The sequence below is a fragment of the Rattus norvegicus genome, chromosome 4 (genome assembly GCF_021556685.1).
Source record: "Rattus norvegicus strain SHRSP/BbbUtx chromosome 4, alternate assembly SHRSP_T2T, whole genome shotgun sequence".
Taxonomy (NCBI): Eukaryota; Metazoa; Chordata; class Mammalia; order Rodentia; family Muridae; genus Rattus; species Rattus norvegicus.
This window is the reverse complement of record NC_141537.1, coordinates 1,033,948-1,057,001: the sequence shown is the minus strand read 5'-3', so window position 1 is coordinate 1,057,001 and position 23,054 is coordinate 1,033,948. Positions and strand designations below refer to the sequence as shown.

Genomic DNA, 23,054 nt, shown 5'->3' with positions numbered 1-23,054 from the left:
TACCGAAGAGGGCACCATCCCATATTACCCCATGTACCAGCAGGTCACATGGCACCAATGGGTCATTTGGCCCTGGTGGGCTGTTCTCATCTTGACAGACTTTCTGGCCTGTAGCTCCAGAAATCTCTTCACCCAATTAGCTATGTCACCTTAGAAAGTCACTACCATGACAAACCTCAGATTCGAGCATCCAAATTTATCGGCTGGCTGGGTGGTGGGGGTGGGACTGGGGCTGTAACTATCTCTGGAAATCAGTTGAGAAGCTGTGTGAAGGCAAAGACTTAGTTCAGCTCTTCCTTCACTCCTTCATTGGAGTCCCCATGGAGTCCGATGGTTAGCTTCAAGCATGCTTGTCTAAATCAGTGAGGTTCTGGCAAAGTCTCTCAGGAGACATCCACATCAAGCTTCCATCAATAAGGACTTCTTGGCATCAGCAATACTGCCTAAGTTTGGTGGCTGCATATGTGATAGATCCCCAGATGGGGCAGTATCTAGATGGCCTTTCCTTAAGTCTCTGCTCCACTCTATGTCCCTATATTCCGCTCCCTCTTGAGTATTTTGTTCCCCCTTCTAGGAAGGACTGAAGTGTACACATTTTGTTCTTCCTCCTTCTTGAGCATCATATGGTCTAAGAATTGTATCTTGGTTATTCCAAGCTTTGGACTAGTTAGTATCTACTAACTGTGTTAATTCACTCAGGATGATATTTCCTAGTTCTATCCATTTGCCTAGGAATTTCCTGAAGTCATTGTTTTTGAAAGCTGAGTAGTACTTCATTGAGTAAATGTGCCACGTTTTCTGTATCCATTCCTCTGTTGAAGGGCATCTGGGTTCCAGCTTCTGGCTGGAGGGCCTTTGCACTAGAATGCTTCCAGTCTGATGTCTCTCTCTCAGACATGCTCAAAAGTTTTTGTCCTGGGTGATTCTAGAATCCCATAAATCTGGATATAATATTTTGTGTAAAATTACGGAAGCATTTTAATTAAATTAAAATAAAGCAAAAGTTAAAACTATGGATAAACTCTCTTCCAGCTTAATTTTTTCTTGGTTATTATCAGTATCTGAGATACCTGCTGGGTGACAACAGCAAATTAAGAATTACCCTGCAGTCCCTTAACCATTTTCTATGTATCTGTGGTGTTGTGTGTTGTAAGAATGTTGATGGATGTGAGTGTGTGGTGCATGCCTGTAACTGTGTGGCTTTACCCATCTGTGCATGTGTTTTTGGAGTTCTGAGAAGGATTTCAAGCGTCTTCTTTAGTGCTGTTCACTGTTCTTGACATGAGTTCTCTTGTTGAACTAGAAATTCAGTGTGGGATTGGAGAACTGGTCAGCGAGGCCTCAGGATTCAGAGGTAATAGTTATGTGTAGCTATCCCCTATGCCTGGCATTATGTATACATGCTGAATATTCACACCCAGGTCCATATGTTTCTACCCACTGAGCAATTTCCCAGTCCTAGAGTGGTGAATGTTTGCTTAAGATTTGATAACAGACCTTAATTGTTTTCTGTTTTTGCTTTCGTTTGTAATTTTCCATAGGTAACTCTGCAGGTGGATATTATAAAACACACCTGAATAGACCAGAAAATAAAAATAAGAGTAGATGCATTACAATCAATTCTATAAATCGTATTTTGCATACTTACCTTGTGAAGCACAGTTGATATTTCTGGGTTTGCCTGTTATATAAACAGCATAGTTTGATATAAGGACAGTTTAGACTCTTTAAATAGAAAAGGAATAATAGAGATACATCTCTTGAAATAGTATAGAGAATGTGATACTTTATCACATGAGAATTAAAACTGAGCCACATAGCCTTCAGCAAAGGAAATGAGGGAGAGGTATGTATATACCTTTTGCAGCACAGTCTCTGGAATAAAACAAACAGGGACATTTAAATAAATATATAGAAGCGTTTAAGACTTCACTTCTCTTCCAATATTTGCAATTACAGAGTCAAACATTATATCTTGGAGTCATAGATCACTGTGCTATCTAGGATTGCACGATGAGGACGGCATAGTGGCAGTATAGCAAAATAACTGATAGGAAAAGCAGAGCAGTCACCCCATTAGGATTCATATGAATTGCATTTCCTCCCTGCTGGGAACTAAGCAACAATGGGTGAAACTGTACAAGTACCTCTGTAGTAATTTGGTGTCTTGGGGTTATGTCCAGAGGATATACAGCTGGAGCACATGGTGTTCAATTTATTTTTAGTTTGTCTGATTTAAAATGTGATTGCTGTTAGTAAACATTTTTGTGAAGATTGCTTGAAATTTATTTGCACTTTATTAGAAATTGTAGAATCATATTTATACTTTCCAGTCCTGGGGGTAACTGATGGTTGTACATGGGGAACAACTAAGTCAGCAAATGATTAAGTCAGACAATGCTGAAGAAAAGAACATGGGATACCACAGATACAGCTGCCTAAGAACTGATAACCACAAGAGTCTCTTCCCTCAACCTTGACTCCTTTAAGGCATTGGCTTCAGCATCGGACAGGCCTTGAGAAGTTTGATCCTGGGTAAGGGAATAGAACTAGTGTTCTACTTATTCTTTTGTCCAGGTCTTTTAGACAGCCTTGGGCAGTCCTGGCTCCCCACATTAATAGGTACTTCATAGTATTCATAAGACTTTCCAGCTGGATGTGACTTTTGAGTTTTCTTTCATAAGCAAGGAAGTGTTAGTTCACAGTCCTGTCTAACTGGCTGCTTTCCTCAAACCTGCCATCCTCTTTGTAACCTCTCAATATAATTGATAAGCAACATATTCTGTGGCCTTGTAGTCTCTCTGTCCCTTGCATCTGATTCCCAGGCCCCAAAAACCTTTAATGGTAACTCTACCTCCACTTTTTTTCTTTCTGTGATTCATTTATTAGTCTAGATCACAAGGTAGAGATCCTACCCAAAAAAATCATATGATTGAGGAACACCAAAATCCTATAATTTCTTAGAAATTAAAAATCCTCACTCTCCTATCTTTGTCTTTAGTATCCCATCATGGTTATATGTGGCCATGATGCAATAAATTACTTCATACTCAAGGAATTAAGCATGTTTTCCCTTCAGGACACTCGACACACAATGTATGTGCTGCAGTAAAAATAAAAACAACAAAACAAAACAAAAAACCCGACAGAACTTGTTCCCAGGTATACCCTAGCTGTCTCACTCCCTTAATAGTTCTGGTGCCATTGGAAATAGCAATAATTTATCTCAGTGGCTCCATGCTGCCCCATCTACTTTCTGACACACTGTTCTTCCCAACACGGCACCCTGTCAGGCTGCTCCTCCCTCATTCACAGCCCTCTAGGTTGGGTTTCCACCAAGCCAGGCATACACATCCCAATTCTTTGGTAGGCCCATGCATCTGGCCACCATACACTCTCTTAAACTCAATTAAGTTGCCTTATGAAAGAACACATCAAACAATATTTTCTGATGCAATCGATAAGATATAATTTGCCAATCTAGATGGCACAAAATCCTGTACACACCCATCCCTTGAGAATAGTCATAACAACCTGTAATATGTACAGAGAGGCATCTAAACATCTACTGCCATGTTCTCTGTGCTCTCACATTCTCACTCTGGCTTCCACTGCCTCTCTAAAACTTTTCTCCCACCCATCCTTCCTTCTTTTCCAATGACAGGCCTGGTTCTATCCTGTACCTCCCTTCACCTTAATAATGGCATCAATCTACTCTTTTACCCTTTTAATTAAAAAAAAAAAAAACAGAAAATTTTTCTCAAATATAAGTTGAGCACAACTATTATCATTCCGTAATTTAAAAGTATAAGATGTACCTAACACCCAGCCCAACTTTTATCAGTTAAACAGAACATTTAGTTATATATTTTAGCTTTTAAAAGGCTTAAAATCTGTTATATCCTGGCTAGCTTATGTATTATCTGATAACTAGCTAATTAAAATATGTATTCTCAAAGTTAAATAGTCTGAGTGGGTTATAAGATTATACTAAGTTTTCAACCCCGCCAGTAATCTGAGAAGTAGCCATATATCTGTAAATATAGGAAGCCTAGCATGGCTTCTGGAACTGAGACAGGTTATAGAGACAATTTTCTATTTGCACAGTCCCCTGTGAGCAACACGTTAGAGCAAGTCTTCAGGCTTCTGGCCTAGGATCATCAGACAGACTTTTGAAACACTGAATTTTGAAGGGCTGATCATTCTGGCTTGGCAGAAATTTTCAGCCAACTTATTCTGCAATGTTTCCTTTTCTGGACAGTAATTAGTCTGTAGAAGCATTGGAGCAATTTTTGCATAGTGCCTGTCTGCCACAATAAATCACCTCATGTGAAGGTGGAGATTTTCAATTTCTTCTTTGAATATATCAAAGGGGAGCTGGTGGGAGTGGACATGTCTCAATAAAAGTTAAAGAACATTAAATGTCATATTTTGTGGACTTCTGGTGTTTTTTAGAAACCATCTAACTATATAAATAATCTGGTCTGTTGTCGATTAATTATCTTACTAAATTATCTTAAAGCATTCTAACAATAAACTTAGAGACATGAATTTGTTATTTGGCCTTAAACTCACATGCTTAATCATCTCAGCTTCATTTTTTAATAGCAGAAAAGGACTGGGTATAAGCCATCTATGCTGAAATGTGTTGTATAGGCACAATACGTGTACATCAAAGTAACAATATTAATTTTAAATCAGTGAGAAATTTATATTAAAGAAAATCTTAAAATCTAAATTTGTATCAAATACATTCTGTGCCAATGTAAAAGATCATAATTTTAGTTTAGTGATAAATATAAAAGTAATTATGTACAGCTTGAAGAAACCATTGAAGAGTTTTTGCTCCAATTCCCTGGACTTTGGGGGACTAAAAGTAGTCATTCTGAGGTTGTTTTTCTGAGGAATTTAGAAATGCTTATAATTTAACAGGGAGGAATTAGCTCAAACTGATTATACATAATCTCAGTCGGTGGAAAATCTTGTATTTATTACTAAGCTAAAGTTATTATCTTTTACATTTGAAAGTATATTATAATACATTACATTCTCTCCCATGATCTCTTACGATGATCTCTTAAACAGTGAAGAAAATTTGTGGATCTTTTAAACTCATCTGTTATTTCTAGCTATATGTTTATAAGCTGTTTAGAATTCGTCTATAGAGATATTCTATCTTCTGTTAATTAAGTAAACATTTGTTCTTTCATATTTTTCTTTATTTTTTATATAAAGAAATATACTTGCATGCACTCTACATTCTCTTTACCAAATCTCACCAGATTTCTTATAATACATCTCCTGACACCATGTCTTCATCTGTTTACCTTTTAGATCTCATCAAAGAATCAGAATCTAGTGTCACTCGTGAAGGGAATCTATTGAAGCACAAGAAAATTACCAAGGCAATAACCCCCCCCCCCAAAATGAATGATTCTTCATTCACCAGTAGCCATCAAATGCCAAAAGCCCCTCAATATGGCATTGGCAAGGGTTGGTCACCCCATCTAAGCCCTGACTCTAGCTGGCTTGATCATGTGAAAGTATTGTGTTAACACAGGTGCTGTGGGTTCATGAGTGTGATAACCATGAGCTGTCCAGAGGACATTCTCTATACTGAACAGCTATCACAATTTTCTTGATACGATAGAGATCAATTCAATGTTCATTGGAAGAAGGCAGGAACATACCCATCTAATTATGATGGAGATGTTATTAAAAATTTTAGTTTCTAAATGCCATTTATTTATGTAAAATTCCAGAAAATTTTATTTCTGTTTATGATCTGAAACATCTTCCTTTCATTCATAACGAACACAATGATATTCTAACTTTTGAAATGACATTATAATATAATGTATATGTATCAAACTTTTCTAAATTTGTGTGCATGTATCCCATTTTTAAGTGTATTAATTTTTTTCTTAATGTTTTCTAGCTGTATTAATATGATCATAAGATTTTCAAGTAAAATAACTTATGCATTATTATACTAACACAAGTCTTAATTTTATATCTCAAATATTATTTTCTATTGCATACATACATGAATTTTAGTTGTCAACATTTGCTTGATCAATTAGTTCCTTGTTTATAAAATTGTAAAATTATACTTTTGTGTTGAAACTAACTTTTGTAAAGTTTGCATACATAATTTTCATATTTGTTCAGTTGATATCACATGATTCATAAAATTCTTTCTCTTCAAATAACTACAACATAAATTTTTATTAGTTTAATGAACAAAGACTATTAAATCAGAAGAGCTGAAATGGTTTGCAAACCCATAGGAAGAACAACAATATCAACCAACTAGACTTACCAGTGCTCCCAGGGATTAAACTACTAACCAAATAGTGCTCATGCAAAAGCCTATTGCTTCAGTTGCATATGGAGCAGAGGATAGCATTGTCTGGCGTCATTAGGAGGAGAAGCCCTTGGTCCTATGAATGTTCCTTTCTCCAGTGCGGGGGCGGGGGGGAATGGTATGCTACTGAGGTGCAAGTGGGTGGATGGGAGGAAAAGCATCCTCATGGAAGCAGGGGGTGGGTTGTGGGAGAGTGGGTAACTCGGCAAGGGAATAACATTTGCAATGTAAATATATAAAATATGAAGGTAAAAAATGTTACCATTGCTCTTAATAACCCTATATAAGTTTTTAAAATCCACTTGCCAAAATTCTTACTAAGTCTGTTTTGTGTTCACGCATGGACTATGATGGATTAAAACCATATCTGGGAATATCTTCTCATTATTAGACATAACAACTGAATATGTGATTATTTATATCCATTTTTTGTTCAAGAAGAATCCGATGACAAAGAAAATTTCCTCTTTTTGATTAGCATGGAAATTATATTCAAAATAAGCTAATAAAATAAAGGATACCTGAGTGTATACACATTCACATACATATTCATATACATGAATATGTATGTGTATGTATGTATACATGATGTAGGCCTCCTTCACAGGGCATCTAGGCCTTAACAGTTCCCTCAGGCCTACACATTGCATCTAGGCCTTCTTGTTTTCCCTAGACCTTTAACAGCCAGCAGGTTTGCCCTCTGAGCCATCAGTCTACAGAGGAATTCATAGAGAAACCCTGTCTGAAAAACTAGGGGAGGGAGACAAACGGATTAACAGATTGATCACTTTCTCTCTCTCTCTCTCTCTCTCTCTCTCTGTGTGTGTGTGTGTGTGTGTGAGTGTGTGTGTGTGTGTGTGTGTGTGTGTGTGTGTGTGTGTGTGTATATTCAACTGAGGAGGCACTGGCAAATGAATGTTTGCCCCTCCTCTGTAAGCCAGGCCACCCCAATACTGCCTTTCCTTTTCCTTAGTTTGTTTGGTTTATTCCCAGTTAATTGTATCTATTTCTTTAATTTCCTCTTCATTTCTTTAGTTGAGTCAGGGGTCTTTGCACATAAGCCCTGGAAATCAGTAGTTGGATCAGGTCTGCAGCCTGCTCACAGGGTTCTACCCACCTCCACCACTCAAGTGATGCAATTAAAGACATGCAGCACCACACCTGGCTTCTTTTCACTGTACATTTACTTTCGTTGCAAGGTTCATTCAGCTCTGAGAGAGGAGGGAGGGAAGGAGGGAAGAGAGACAGAGAGTGACAGAGAAACAGTGACAGAAAGGGAAAATTGTAGGTTATTGTTCCATCGCTTCGATCACTGTCTGTTGTTAGCCATCTTGGCAACCATGCCCCGAAACCCTACCTTGGGTAAGATCAAGCATAATGGCAGCAACCATATAATTCCTGCTTAGTTGCACTGAACACCCCAGTCATCACTACCTGTGGAGAATTGTAAGGGGACTCCTCTGATCTAGAGAGTAGTACCCTTGAATGAAATGAGAAGCACAACAAGCATTATTTGTTTTGAAATATATGATGTGGAAAGAATTATATGTGTGGATTTACAGACTGAAAGACAGAGAGACAGACAGACAGGTCGGACAAGACAGAACAGGACAGGACAGAACAGGACCAGACAGGAGAAAAAAACAAGAACACCAAGAAAAACTCAAAATGGAAGTCCGGTTCCAAATAGTCTCTGTCTGCACTGTCGCTCTAGTGTTGGTGGTCCAGCTTATAAAAGCTTATACATGGATGATTTTGGGAAATGCTGCTGGGTGTTCGGTTCAGGTCAAAGATTATTGCGGGTAACTAGACAACAAAGAAAGCAGTTAGACTGACTTCTACAGTGTTTGGTTTCTGACTGTGTTATCGCACAGAAGAACCTAACATAATATATAATGAATTCCAGCAGTAACAGCAGAAACAACCAGTGAGAAAGTGACCTTATAATATTAGTAACTGCAACAAAATGGCAGACTAGCTAGGTAACAGTTACCTAGTCATTAACTAATCTGACATAGGCCTTCTTCACACTGCATCTAGATAGGCCTTCCTATCTTCCTCTCCAGTGCTGAGACCAAAGTGAGATCAAAGTCATACATCACCATGGGTGCCTTCTTTTTCATTTTTTTCTTTCATCCTAGGAAGTGTGTGTGTGTGTGTGTGTGTGTGTGTGTGTGTGTGTGTGTAGAGAGAGAGAGAGAGAGAGGGAGAAGGAGAGGGAGAGGGGCAGAGGGAGGGAGAGAGAGAGAGTGCTCTAGAGAGAGAGAGCTCTTGAGAGAGAGAGAGAGAGAGAGAGAGAGAGAGAGAGAGAGAGAGAGAGAGAGGTTTAAAATCAGCACTCAAGACTTTTTTCTTCCTATCCCTGTCGCTGCCAGCACTGACACTGTACCGAGAATCGGGCAAAAGCCTACGGGATGAAAGAAACATGCACACATACACAGGTTATCGTGTCAAGCCAGGAGAGGAAGAGAGAGAGAGAGAGAGAGAGAGAGAGAGAGAGAGAGAGGAAGAGTTGAAGAGCGGAAGGAAGAGTGAGAGTGAGGAGAAGAGTGAGAGTCTCCTGTAGCTTTATTCACCACTTATATACCCAAGTCTACAGGTAGAAAATAACTGGGAACCACAGTGGGAAACCCTGGCTCCTGACTACCTGGCTTATGACTTCTGTAACAAAAGGACTAGGAGACCTGAATTAATTAGGGAGAAATCCGAGAAGACCAGCCTAAATCTCAAGGATAAAGGCTGAGGAAGCAAAAGGCAGAAGTAAATTGACCACCACCCAGGTGTGGTCTGGGTGTGTCAGTTCCACATGCATCAGCCAGGCTCAGCAGAGGTCATGCAGTGGAGACACTGGGTGTTTACTACTTGGTCTTTCCTTCCTGTCCCTTAAATACATGGGAGAGGCCTCTGTCCAACAATCCCACAACTTCTTAACTGTAGCCATGCAGTTACAAAGCGGCCAGGCCCAAATCCAATATGGCTCACTACATATCCCTATCCCTATCCCAATCCCCCAAAACCAGCAGTAAAGCCACCAGCACCAGAGACAGAGGAAGATGAAATCTCTAGTCTGAAAAACTAGAGGAGGGAGATAAACAGACCTCTCTCTCTCTCTCTCTCTCTCTCTCTCTCTCTCTCTCTCTCTCTCTCTCTCTCTCTCTCCCTCCCTCATAATTTGTTAAAGTGTTCCCTTTGTGCTGTGTGGATTCTACTTTATTAAGCAAGTTTCACATCGCACTAGCTCCAAAGAGGAGTCATCAGTCTCTTGGCATGCAGGCAGTTGTTGCCTGCTTTAAATATTTTTTGATCGTTTTGTTTGTTTGTTTGTATCAAAACCCAGGGCCTGCCTTTGATCAACAGATCCAAACCCAGTTCTCCAAGGGAAAAAATGGAGTCAAATCTGAAGTCACTGGCATTTAAGTCATCTGCCATTGACAGTCATAGGGGATGGGAATATCGCGCTTTCTCCAATGGAGATTCACCTGGGGATGCATCAACCACATATAAGGGCAGGCCTGGGGTAGAACGGGGTGGTGGATGGGGAGGAAGGATCTGGAAAGAGCTTTGTGTTGGGAAACTATGATCAGAATGTTGCACAGAAAACAATATTTGTACTTTAAAAAAAAAAAAAAGATCCAGATATCTATCCAAAAAGGAAAGGGAAAAAAAAAAAAAAAAAAAACCCGACAGCAGAACTTTACTAACTGCAAATGTTCCATCTCCCTGTATCCAACCACTCCACTCCCAGAGAGGTAGATGACAGTTTGCACTTCTGTCCCAGTTGTGCTATCCAGGTTGATAAAAGGGGAACCACCTCTGTGGTTATGTTTTAAACACACGAAATAAAATAAAAGGAGTGGATAGACGTGCCTGGCATTTTAAGATGCTCAATTTCTTTGCAAGCTTCATTTTGTTTCATTCTTTTAAAGGTTTATTTATTTATTTTCATTTATATGAGAATACTAAAGCCCTTTTCATATACACATGGCAGTAGAGTACATGGGATATCCCTTTGCAGAGGGTTGTGAGCCACTATATGGTTTCTGTGGCATGGAACTCAGAACCTCTGGAAGAGCAGAGCAGAGAGTGCTCTTAACCTGGGAGCCATCTCTCCAGCCCTTCACATGCTTTATTTAACTAAACATTAAACATGAATCAGAAACGCCAAATCTTGTAAATATGGTCCAGATTCAGCCTTATTTAGAAATCCAAAGCTGGCAGGGTGAGGCTGGGATTTGAGAGTGAGCAAAGGGAGTCTTCCCCTTTCCCTGAGGGTGTGCTATCAATTCCATTACCATTTCCAAACAGCTGGGTGTGAGTCTAACTAAGGTTTTCTTCAGTCATTTGCCATGAGCCAGAGCACTGAAAGGACAGCAAGGGATCAGACATTCACTCTGAAGTCATCACTCACTGATTTCAGGCAGAAAACTTGCCCCACCTCCCCAAAAAGGCACTGCCTGGCTCAGCACTGAAGCAAGGAATGCTTGGGCAGAAGCAGTATTTCCCTGACAGACCTTCAGAGACATGCATATTCTCCAGCCCCACCCCACCCCCTCTTAGCTAGCTCCTGTCCACCCCTCCCCCTTCCCCCACCTACAGGGAGCAGGCCTCCTGTGTGTGTGTGTGTGTGTGTTGGGGGGTGGAGATGGAAATATCTTTGAGAGAGAGTTCGGGTCTCCCAAACAAATAAATAACTAGAAACTTCATTTATATCCTTTATATCATTGAGCATACAGTGGAAGAGGGAAAAGGAACAGGGAAACTAGGCCAACTGGTAGAGCTCCTTTCATTTTGTTTCAAAAAGGGAAAGTCAAAGAAACAACACTACCTGGTTTTCGTGAAAGGAACAGAATGGTAGAATTTGAAACATCGGCTCGCCACTTAATACTTTGGCTTTTAATAAAAGGGCCAACAGATCTACCTCCCATTTGGTAAAAAGAGAATAAAAACCCACAAAAACGTTCTGTCAGCCAACTTCCCTTTAAACCTCTGTTAAACAGGAAGACTGGTTTTTTTAAACATCATTTTAAATATTTAAATATGTATTTGTGTGTGTGTGTCTCTCTCTCTGTGTGTGTGTGTGTGTGTGTGTGTGTGTGTGTGTGTGTGTGTGTGTGTGTGTTTGTCTGTCTGTCTGTCAGTGTCTTCTGTATGGAGAGGATGTGCTGTAATACTTGGGGCAGGGTGGTCCAGGGCCCATGGGTGATTCCACAAGGCCTCCCCAGTCACCTTCCCTGCAGGGCCTTCCCAGAGGTCCCATAGCCGGTTTTAGCGCAACACCAAGGTGGAAGGGCGCCCAGCGGCGGCCAGTCACTGACGGGGGGGGGGGGGGCGGGCGATCACCCACCAAACCTAACCCTGGTCCCACCCGGGGGCCCCCACCATACCCCGCGCCCGCCTTCGGAGTACCCGCCGACCCCCCTGTTGGGAGGAGCGGGGGGGGGGGACGGCGACAGCGGGATGCATGGAGGGGGAAGAAAGTCGCGCGGGTGGAGGGGTCGGGAGAAACAGGGAGCGGGAATGATCCACTGGGGTCACCGGCACAGGCGAACGCACGCCCCCAGGTTGAATCCTCTCGGCAGAGTGTGCTGACCCCACCCATTTACCTCTTAACTGGTTTCACGCCCACTTGAACTCTCTCTTCAAAGTTCTTTTCAACTTTTCCTTACTGTACTAGTTGCAGGTATTTAGCCTTAAATGGAGTTTACCACCTGCTTTGGGCTGCATTCCCAAGCAACCGGACTCTGGGAAGACCCGGGCCTGGCGCACCTGGGTCCGCTATGGGCCTCACAGTATCCAGGGGCTGCGCCTCGATCCAAAGGACTTGGGCCCCCCCACGAGCGGCGCCAGGGAGTGGGTCTTCCATATGCCACATTTCCCATGCCACGGCACACAGCAGGGATTCGGCGATGGGCTCTTCCCTGTTCACTCGCCTTTACTGAGGGAATCCTAGTTAGTTTCTTTTCCTCCACTGACTAATATGCTTAAATTCAGCGGGTCGCCACGTCTGATCTGAGGTGGCGGTCGAGAGGGGAAAGAGGAAAGGAGGGGGCGTGCCCTGCCGCGGGCGGACGGACAGAGAAGACAGCGAGAGGGTGCTGGGGTCCCAGGCCAGGGCCTGCGACCTCTCTAAGGTAAGCAGACTCTTCTATTCAGAGAATACAGAGGAGCTACAGAGTTTTTTTTTCTTGGAACCATATTAATATCTGCATTTCTTTGTCTTATTACCCAAACCTCAAAGCTGTACTTTAGCATTACGTGTCAGAAAGGTAAAAGTAACATTTGAGATGTTCTAGAACAAGACAGAAAAAAACACAAGGACACATTCGTTCCTTGTATTCAGTTTTGAGGTTCTTGCTGTGTCAGTTTGTCTTGTTTAGCAAAATGAAGAGGTAATGATACCAATAAATGATTTCTTTCCCTTCTTGTCATCCACCTTCTTTATAAAGTGAGTATTTGTAAGAGAAATGTCTCCCCAGTTCCCTATTAAATTGTAAAGCATATATGATCTAGTGAGAGAAGCCAACTACAGAGTCTAAGACAGTGGAGCATCCCTTAACTAATTCTTTGGTGGAAGAAGGTGGTAATGGCAGAAAAGGTCCCTTTGAAACTCAGTAAATGAAATATCAGGGAGTAATTCCACAGTCACCTTGGTGTAATTCAGACTCCAACTCTCATCTAGGTCTGCTTTGGCTCCCACAGTGTTTATCTTCATTCATTGGCTGCCACTGTGATGCTACGCTACCCCACTCTGATGTCCTGGACACTCTCCTTTCTCTGTGGCCTCTGCCACCATGCCTGTCCCTAGTCACTCTCCTAAAATTCCAGTCCAGGCTGTTTCTCTCTCCCATAATTCAGGCTCTTGGGGCATAGTTTTTTGGCTCTGTCCTGACTGCAGCATCAAACATAATGTGGTTTAGTGGGTACCCAACCCCGATGAATTAATATTCAGATGGGTTAGTGAGTGGAGGCCAAAGCCAAACCAGACAACCAACAGGAGCCAAATACATACTGGAAAACCAACATAGTGGGTGCCGAAGGATGGAAGGGGTTCCGCAGGGAATCACAGTCCTCGACCCCCAGGAAGCAGTGCTTGCTGGTTAGGATTTTCTTGGTGCAGGGAAATATGGACACAGCATCAAAGCACTTAGTAGGAGTGGGGACCCTTAAACACTGTGTAGAGGGCTTAGTGGAGCTGAGCCTGGGAAGGGAGATTGAGTCAGAGCAGGTGTCCTGGAATGGCTTGTTTGGTAGAGTTCAGATGACTGTCTATTGCAGGGGATGAGCTGTTGGGTCTGGCTGGCTTCCACCATTAATCATTGCCCGACCTTAAGCAAGCCCCTGGGTCTCTTTCTTCATCTGCAATGTAAAGAGATTGAAAAGGAAAGGGAGTTTGGCTGTGAAATCAGTAAGGATGCCTTTTGATCAGCTGCTTCCTGACTGAGGGTTGCCTGAAGTAGGCAATGGGTGGATGCATAGATGGATGGATGCATGTCTTGCTGGATGCACAGATGTTGGATTCATGGATGGATGGATGGATGGATGGATGCATGGCTGGCTGGCTGGATGCATGCTGGATGGATGCATGCATAGATGGATGGATGCATGGCTTGCTGGATGCATGCTGGATGGATGCATAGATGGATGGATGCATGGATGTTGGATGCATGGATGGATAGATGGATGCATAGATGGATGCACGGCTTGCTGGATGCATGGATGGATGGATGCATGGATGGATGGATGCATAGACGGATGGATGCATGGGTGGGTGCATGCATGGATGCTAATATGATATATGGATGTGAAGCCGTTCAGACACAAAATAAAAACTGAGGGTATAGGAATGAGCACGTCAATTTTGTTCCTTGTCCAGAACTCTCAAAAGAGTTTGGACTGGAGAAGCTTACAACCTTACCACTTTGAAATACCTGTTTTAATGTAATTTGTTGAGAATTTCATACATTACTACAGTATATGTCAGTATATCCACTTCACCCCCTGTATTTGTTCTAATAATCCCTTGAATACAGCGAAGCCTACTCATGAGTGAGGGGCCACCACTGCAGGATGGGCCACTCACTAGGGACCATACCCCTGAAGAAAACCCTCCCCTAGCAGTTCTCAGGTGACAGAATCTTCTCAGCTGCAGGCAGGGGCTTCAGTGCCCTACCACATCCGTGTGGGATTGTTGAGTGGTTTGCTCTTCTGCTGGACACCAAATGCACTGAGTTTGTGAGTTCAACAACCATATCATGAGAACATGTCATTGTTTTGATCCAACTCCTTCCGACCTTTGGCTCTTAAACTCTTTCCACCTCTTTTCTTTCCAATATTCCCTGAGCCTTGAGGGAACTTGATACGGCGGGAACTTCTGTGGCTGACCTCTCCACAGAGAGTTCATTCTCAATACTCGGACTAGTTATGAATGTGTATTAACTACCATCCACTGTATGAAGATGCTCCCCCAATGACCACTGAGAGCTGTGTTAATCTATGAGCTTGTAACTGGTATAGTTTGATACTATATATCCATTTAAGAAAATAGTAGTTATGGTTCACTCCCAGGGCTTATGAGCCTCTCTGCCATGGTTTCCTGACCAGATTTTCAATGCCAGGCAAAAGTTTCCTCTTGTAGTGCAGACCTTGAATCCACCCAGAAAATGATTGGTGATCCTCATTACATTCCTGCCATTAATGGCACACCCATGAGTACATCTGGATGGGCTTTTGTTATGTAGCCCTGAGTATTCACAGTGGAATGAGAATAGTCTGCAAAGCATCTTGTAGCATCATAAAGGGTAGCTAGCAGGGGTGGAAGCTTCCTGCTAAGTACTGTGCAGGCAGGTCTGTGTGATTTCTTCAAGTTCTTTGACCTACGTGTGTGGTGTCATCAGCTATATGATCTTACCATCACATTCTGATGGGTAGCCCTGAGCAATGAGAATTGACAACTCTGGTATCATCTCTGTGACATCCTCGACCAACAACTTGAGAGCAAGGTGTCCTACATCTAGCTCTGGACTTTTTGAGAACTTGTAGCCAATGGAAGGAGAATTACCCACCTTGTAACGTTCGTTGTAAGTTGGCAAGTAGCTTTTCATATGGCTTTTGTATTTTAATGTTCGTGGACGTTTTACCTACTTGTATGTCTGTGTGAGGCTGTCAGAAGTCCTGCAACTGAAATTACAAGCAGGGGTGAGTTACCGTGGGCAAGTAGGTGATGGGAATTGAACCCAGGACCTCTGGAAGAGCAGCCTGTGCCCTTAACTGTCCATCTCTCTGGCCCTTCATATGGCTTTTTCAAATATCCTTAGTGTTAGTTAGTTCTTCTTCATCCTTTTAATGACTGCTTCAGACTTAATGCAATCCCCATCAAAATTCCAAGAGAATTCTTCATAGAGGTAGACAGAACAACTTGCAAATTTTCCGCAATAACAAAAAAAACCAGGGTAGCTAAAACTATCCTCAACAATAAAAAGACTTCCGGGGGAAATCACTATTCCTGAACTCAAGCAGTATTACAGAGCAATAGTGATAAAAACTGTATGGTATTGGTATAGAGACAGACAGATAGACCAGTGGAATAGAATTGGAGACCCAGAAATGAACCCACACACCTATGGTCACTTGAGTTTTGACAAAGGAGCCAAGGAAAAAAGATAGCATTTTTAGAAAATGGTGCTGGTTCAAATGGAGGTAAGCATGTAGAAGAATGTAGATCTATCCATTCTTATCACCCCGTACAAAGCTTAAGTCCAAGTGGATCAAGGACCTCCACATCAAACCAGATACACTCAAACTTATAGAAGAAGTGGGGAAAAACCTTGAACACATAGCCACTGGAGAAAACTTCCTGAACAAAACACCAATAGCTTATGCTCTAAGATCAAGAATTGACAAATGGGATCTCATAAATCTGCAAAGCTTCTATAAGGCAAAGGACACAGTTGTAAGGACAAAATGGCAACCTACAGATTGGGAAAAGATCTTTACTAATCCTACAGCCAATAGAAGGCTTATATCCAAAAAATACAAAGAACTCATGAAATTAGACTGCAGGGAGACAAATAGACGTATTAAATAATAGGGCTCAGAGCTAAACAAAGAATCCACAGCTGAGGAATGCTGAATGACTGAGAAACAACTAAAGAAATGTTCAACATCTTTAGTCACAAGGGAAATGCAAATCAAAACAACCCTGACATTCCACCTCACACCAGTGACTGACTAAGATCAAAAACTCAGGTGACAGCAGATACTGGCGAGAATGTGGAGAAAGAGGAACACTCCTCCATTGTCGGTGGGATTGCAGACTGGTACAACCATTCTGGAAATCAGTCTGGAGGTTCCTCATAATATTAGACATTGAACTACCTGTGGACCCAGCTATACCTCTCTTGGGCAGATACCCATAAGATACCCTAACATATAACAAAGACACATGCTCCACTCTGTTTAAAGCAGCCTTATTTATAATAGCCAGAAGCTGGAAAGAACCTAGATGCCCTTCAACAGTGGAATGGATACAAAAAAAGTGGTACATCTACACAATGGAATACTACTCAGCTATCAAAAACAATGACTTTATGAAATTCATAAGCAAATGGATGGAACTGGAAAATATCATCCTGAGTGAGGTTAGCCAATCACAGAAAAACACACATGGTATGCACTCATTGATAAGTAGATATTAGCCCAAATGCTTGAATTACCCTAGATGCACAGAACACAAGAAACCCAAGAAGGATGACCAAAATACGAATGCATCATTCTTTCTTAAAAGGGGAATAAGAATACCCGTGGGAGGGAATAGGGAGGCAAAATTTAGAACAGAGGCAGAAGGAACACCCATTCAGAGCCTGCCCCACATGTGGCCCATACATATACAGCCACCAAACTAGATAAGATGGATGAAGCAAAGAAGTGCAGGCTGACAGGAACCGGATGTAGATCTCTGCTGAGAGACACACCCAGAATACAGCAAATACATAGGCAAATGCCAGCAGCAAACCACTGAACTGAGAATGGGATCCCCATTGAAGGAATCTTAGAAAAGACTTAAAAAGCTTGAAGGGGCTTGAGATCCCATATGAACAACAATCCCAACCAACCAGAGCTTCCAGGGAGTAAGCCAGTACCCAAAGAGTATACATGGACTGACCCTGTGCTCCAACTGCATAGGTAGCAATGAATAGTCTAGTAAGAGCACCAGTGGAAGGGGAAGCCCTTGGTCCTGCCAAGGCTAAATCCCCAGTGAATGTGATTGTTGGGGGGAGGGTCATAATGAGGGGAGGATGGTTAGGGGAACACCCATATAGAAGGTGAGGGGGAGGGGTTAGGGGGATTTTGTCCTGGAAACTGGGACAGGGAATAACAATTGAAATGTAAATAAGAAATACCCAAGTTAAGAAAGATGGAGAAAAAGAAGCAAACTAATCAAAACAGTGTAATAAAACATGAAATTGTATTTGTAAGTGTGTTGGTATTTTAAAGTTATGTTTGTGGCAGGGAGCTGTACCTGCTGTTTATTGGAATGTCTTTTCTTGGTTGTAGGATGAGCACCTGGCTGTCTTGTTCCAGAAGCTGGAGGAACCATTTGTTCTGTTAAGCAGGAGGATGGGACAATGCAATATTTAGAGGAATTGCTCTCTATATTAATGGTTAGAGATGTTGAGAGCTTTTTACTGGTTTTGTGCCCAATTTTATCATGAACTTTTGAAGATTAAGAAAAAATTGTTTTAATCTTCAACTACTTATAGCCGGACTTATTTGCTTTTCTGCTGCTATAATGAAATACCATGACCAAGCCAGTTTATGGAAGAGGTTATTTTGGTTGGGCTTCCATGAGACCATCATGGCAGGGCGCTGAGAGATCACATGTTAAACCCCAAATATGAAGCAGAGAGAGTGAACAGGAATTGGGGCTAGTCAATATATAATAGCCTCAGAGCTAGCCCCTAGCAAGGTATAGCCTGTAAAGTCACCACCAGGGTTCAGACATTTGAGCCTATGGGAGATATTCTCATTCAAACCACCACATTTCCCTCCCAGGCTCCAAAGGCCATTGTTAAAATACTAAGTATATTTAATCCTACTTCAGAAGTCCCCATGGTCTCCCACAGTCTCGATAAAACCCTGTGAATTCGAAAAGTGAATTAATTTCAACATATAGTGGAAAAGATATATATTACTATTTCCTAAAAGGAGGAATGGGGGCATAGTCAGAAAACGCTGGACTAAGCAAGACTGATAAGGCAGCATGTAAACATCAAGTCCCCTAGGTCACACTTCCCACCTGTGGGTCATGACCCATTTACAGGGGCTCCCTAAGACCACCTGTAAACATATATTTAAATTATGATTCATGACAGTAGAAAAATTACAGTTATGAAGTAGCAACAAAGATAATTTTATGGTTGGGTTCACCACAACATAAGGAACTGTATTGAAGGGTCACAGCATTAGGAAGTTTGAGAACCAGGGCTCTAGCTTAATATCTGATATCAGAGGCTTAGGTGGCACCATCCCTCCATCTTTCTGCCTGTAAAATATATCTCTTCCAGGCTGGTTCTATCCCATGTAAGCAACTCTCCCTGGCAGAAATCACAGCTTTGGCGCTTCCAACACCTTGGACTCTGTACAAGTATCCCAGGCTTCACTTCATCTCTCAGGGTCTTCATACAGGGACTCAGGATTAGGGTTGGCCCTGAGGTCCTTTGGGGTGCATGCTTGTGATTTCCTAGAGAAAGATCTGTTTTTTCTTGCTTGCGAAAGGGTACATACATAGCAGAGAACATTTTTGGATTTGTCAAAGAAGGTCAGGAAAGGGCCATAATTGTCAGTCTAGAAAGGGTATCACCGAGTTACCCCTTTGTATTGGTTGCCTCTTCTACCAGCTCTATCTACTCTTCCTGGGTCTAGTCTCTGGAATGAATGAGTAGTTTGTCTTGTGGGTTGGTGAAGATATCTGGAAATTATAATTTTTATATAGTTTTAGCTATGAACTCCCTGTGTGAATGCTTATCTGCTGTGATGATTTGAATAGGAATGACCACCATAGGCTCATATGCTTGAATGCTTGTTGTATAAGGAGTGGCACTATCAGGAGGTGGGGCCTTGTTGGAGTATGTGTAGCCATGTTGGAGGAAGTGGGTCACTGGGAAAGTGGGCTGTGAGGTCTTTATATTCAAGCTATGACCAGTGTCGACACAGTCTCCTGCTCCTGCCTTCAGATGAAGATGTAGAACTCTTAGCTCCTTCTCCAGCACGATGCCTCCCTGAATGCTGCCGTGCTTCCCACCATGGCGATAATGGACTAAATTTCTGAGAGTGTAAGCCAGTCCAATGTCAGTTTTCCTTATCAAAGTTGACTCAGTAATGGTGTCTCTTCACAGCAATAAAACTGTAAGACACCTATTCACCTACAATATTTTGCCCAGTGATATTGTTCCATCTGTTTCTGGCCCCCAATTATTTATTTATTTAATTAATTTTATTTTCCTTTTTTTTTATACCATATAATTTCTTTCTGAGTTTTCATTTACCCAATCTAGATTTATTCCATTCTGATCATTTTAGCGCTTGTCTTTCTTTATTGAGTATTACTACCCAAATTTTTCTTAATTTTGAGTCTTCTTGATGGTCATATTTGTGTATGTTTGCCCCCAATTGACAGCAAATTGCTGTCAATATGTGTGTCAGTGTCATTTTTTTTTTAACCCGTGCAGTTGACAGATACATATTTGTCATTTAAGATCTCTTCATATATTGTAGAACTAGAGTTTTAAAAAGGTTACTCATTGTCAGAGTCAGGATGTGCAGGGCCAGACATGCCTGAGGGAGAGCCAGAGATAGGACTTGCCAAACCAGCTATCAGCCCCAAGGACATTGACCATCTGTAGCCACCCCCTCCCCTTCCTTCACCCCCCTGAGTGAGATGAGCCACCCTACCTGCCTGCTGAGCTGCTAGAGAGCATGGACTCCTTGCTGATGTAATTTCGCGCCGAAAGTAACTGTGCACCATTTGAATTGACCAATCATGTGTAACCTCGAGAATGCCCCTAACCTCCCCTATATAAACCCCTGAGTTTGGAGACTCGGGGTCGATTCCTCTGTCTCCTGTGTGAGATATGTGTCCACCCGGGATCCCGCTAAGACCCGGGATCTCGTTAATAAAGCTACCTCGTGCTTTTACATCAAGAATGGCTACTCGTGATTCCTGGGGGTACCCCACCCCGCGATCGGAGCGAGAGATGCAGCTCCCCGTTTTGGGGTACGCTCTTTCAATATCACTGTGCTTGATTGCCTGGTTGTCTTCATAGTGGTTTAGATGAATTCACCTTGTTTCTCTGGGAACATGGCTAATTAATTAATTGATTAATTAATTAATTAACATGAGTACACTGTAGCTGTCTTCAGACACATCAGGATAGGGCATCAGATCCCATTACAGATGGTTGTGAGCCACCATGTGGTTGTTGGGAACTGAACTCAGGACCTCTTATCCACTGAGCTATCTCTCCTGCCCAGGTCCATGCCTCTTAGGGTATGTGCAATATTAGCACTTTTTAGTCCTTACTATAGTTCCTTGTTATATAGACATATGGTAGAGCTACATTTTCATTACAGTATTAACTGTACTGTTGTTGTCTCTGTGATGACTGAATCTAACTATTTTATTTATTCATTGAGTTAAAGTTAAATACTAATCAATCAAGATATTTGCTTAAAGAGAGCAGATCATACTGTTTATAATTACAAGTTTTGCTGGTAAAGTGTTACGTCAGAGTGGATCCTGGTACAGCTTTTAGAGTTAGCCTATAGAAAATGCAAAAATTTTCTTCAACATACCTTGGCAAATTTAATTTCTTAGACTTTGGTCATATATATTCAAGCTAAGAATGTTAAAAACAAAATCAATGCTTTTTATATTCACTACTTAAGAAACTCCTCAATTCTCGATAGCACCTTATGTGGGAAAAAGTGAAGGAGGAAAAGATTGCTGTGGTACTATTTTATTTCTTATATTTGGTCTGAAGTTTCTTTTATCTTTGTTTCCTTCTGGTGTTTGATTTAGGACATTAAGGTCCTTTCAGATTCTTTCACTAGTAGGGAGGGGCTGACTGTACAAAGACCCTTGGCTTTTGTGTTTTGAGCCCTTTAGGTCTTTTGACTGTCCTGTATAGCCTTCAGCCTGTGTATTGATCTTACACAGCCTGCAGTGTAAGCAGTTGAGGGAGCTGGTCTTGCTACCTGTGTTTAGAAGTGGAGGGATGTTAGAAATCAAAGTATGCATGGGAAGGGTGACTTGGGAGAGAGATGCCTAGATCAGCCCATTCTTATCTGTGAGAAAGCTTTGGAAAGATACCTGCTGTGTTTTCAGTTGCTAATTTTCAGTTCTGAAGGCCTCATCTCAGGCAACCTTGACTTCCTGTCCTTCTTTTTTTTCTCTCAGACTCAGGGAACCCCAACTATGTTGTGGGATTGGCGCCACCTTGTGTCCCAGCTCAGGACTGGTGTGGTACCTCTGGTTGCCTAGGTTTGCTTGGGACTTGGGAAGGGAGCCTCTCAGCTAGCTCTCTGTATACCCTTTAGACTCATGCTTAATTTCCACCCTGAAGCAGCTTTAGAGTGAAGCCCTAGTTGTTAATAATGAGTGGATGGGGGTGGATTTCCGTATCGGGTTACTTCGGTTCTAAGCCAGACATGGGTTTGTCAATTTGTTACTAAAATTTCCAACCCTAACAGCCCATGTAAAAGACACACAATCCAAATATTTTAATTATAAGTTATATGCCTACATTGGCCATATCTAATACAATACTAACTTATTTCCCAATTCTAAGACTCCTTACTACTTCTGGTTTCTCCCAGCCACATGATTCTGGTGTATAGTGGCTTCCTTCTCTCCTCTTCCTTCATTCTTTTTCTCCTTCTACCTGCCACCCCCTCCAGAGCCTCCAGTCCCACCTTTCCTATCCAGTACCCAATCATAGGCTCTAACCATTTATTGACCTATTAAAGTGGAGAGAAGGTTCACATAGCATCACCTAAGTACATGATGCTCTGCTTGTGGGGTGGGGGCAACCCCTCTTGAGGAACCAATATGAATAATAATATACAAGCAGCATCAAGCCAAACCACTACAGTTTACTCGTAAGATCTCAGTTTTTAGTACAAAATCCAATAATGTTAGTTGTTTAAATGTGTGTCTTACCATATTTCTTACACAGCTATTTTCCAAATGTGGGTTTGTCTGGTGTTCTGTACCAGCATAGAGTATTCATAGTTAACAGTGTATTTTCTTGCCACCAATACATGAATTTTTGTTGGATATGCTAAAGAGTCATAATGGTTTTACAAAGAAAAGCTAATTGTCAGAATTTTGTTTTGTTTTACAGTCAGGGTTTTCTGTATAGCCCTGGCTGTCCTGGAACTCACCTTGTAGACCAGGCTGCCTTCAGACTTACAGAGATGTGCCTGCCCTCTGTCTCTTAATGCTAGGGTTTAAGTCCTGAGCCCAGCTTGATATTTTTATTTGTCATTCTCTCTCTCCCTCTCTCTTTTTTTTTTTTTTTTTTTTTTTTTTTTGCCCCTGTCAATGGATTTTATTTGGTCACAGGGTCACAGGCCAGGTATGGCCCCAGCCTTATTTGACCTTCTTCTTTGGGGCTCAGGTTGTTGGAGT

The 23,054-nt window shown here is 41.8% G+C and overlaps 1 pseudogene; it reads right to left on the bottom strand.

Moving 5' to 3' along the window:
- Positions 1-23,054, bottom strand: part of LOC148006206 (polyubiquitin-C-like) — a 1,402,189-nt pseudogene that overhangs the window by 421,943 nt on the left and 957,192 nt on the right.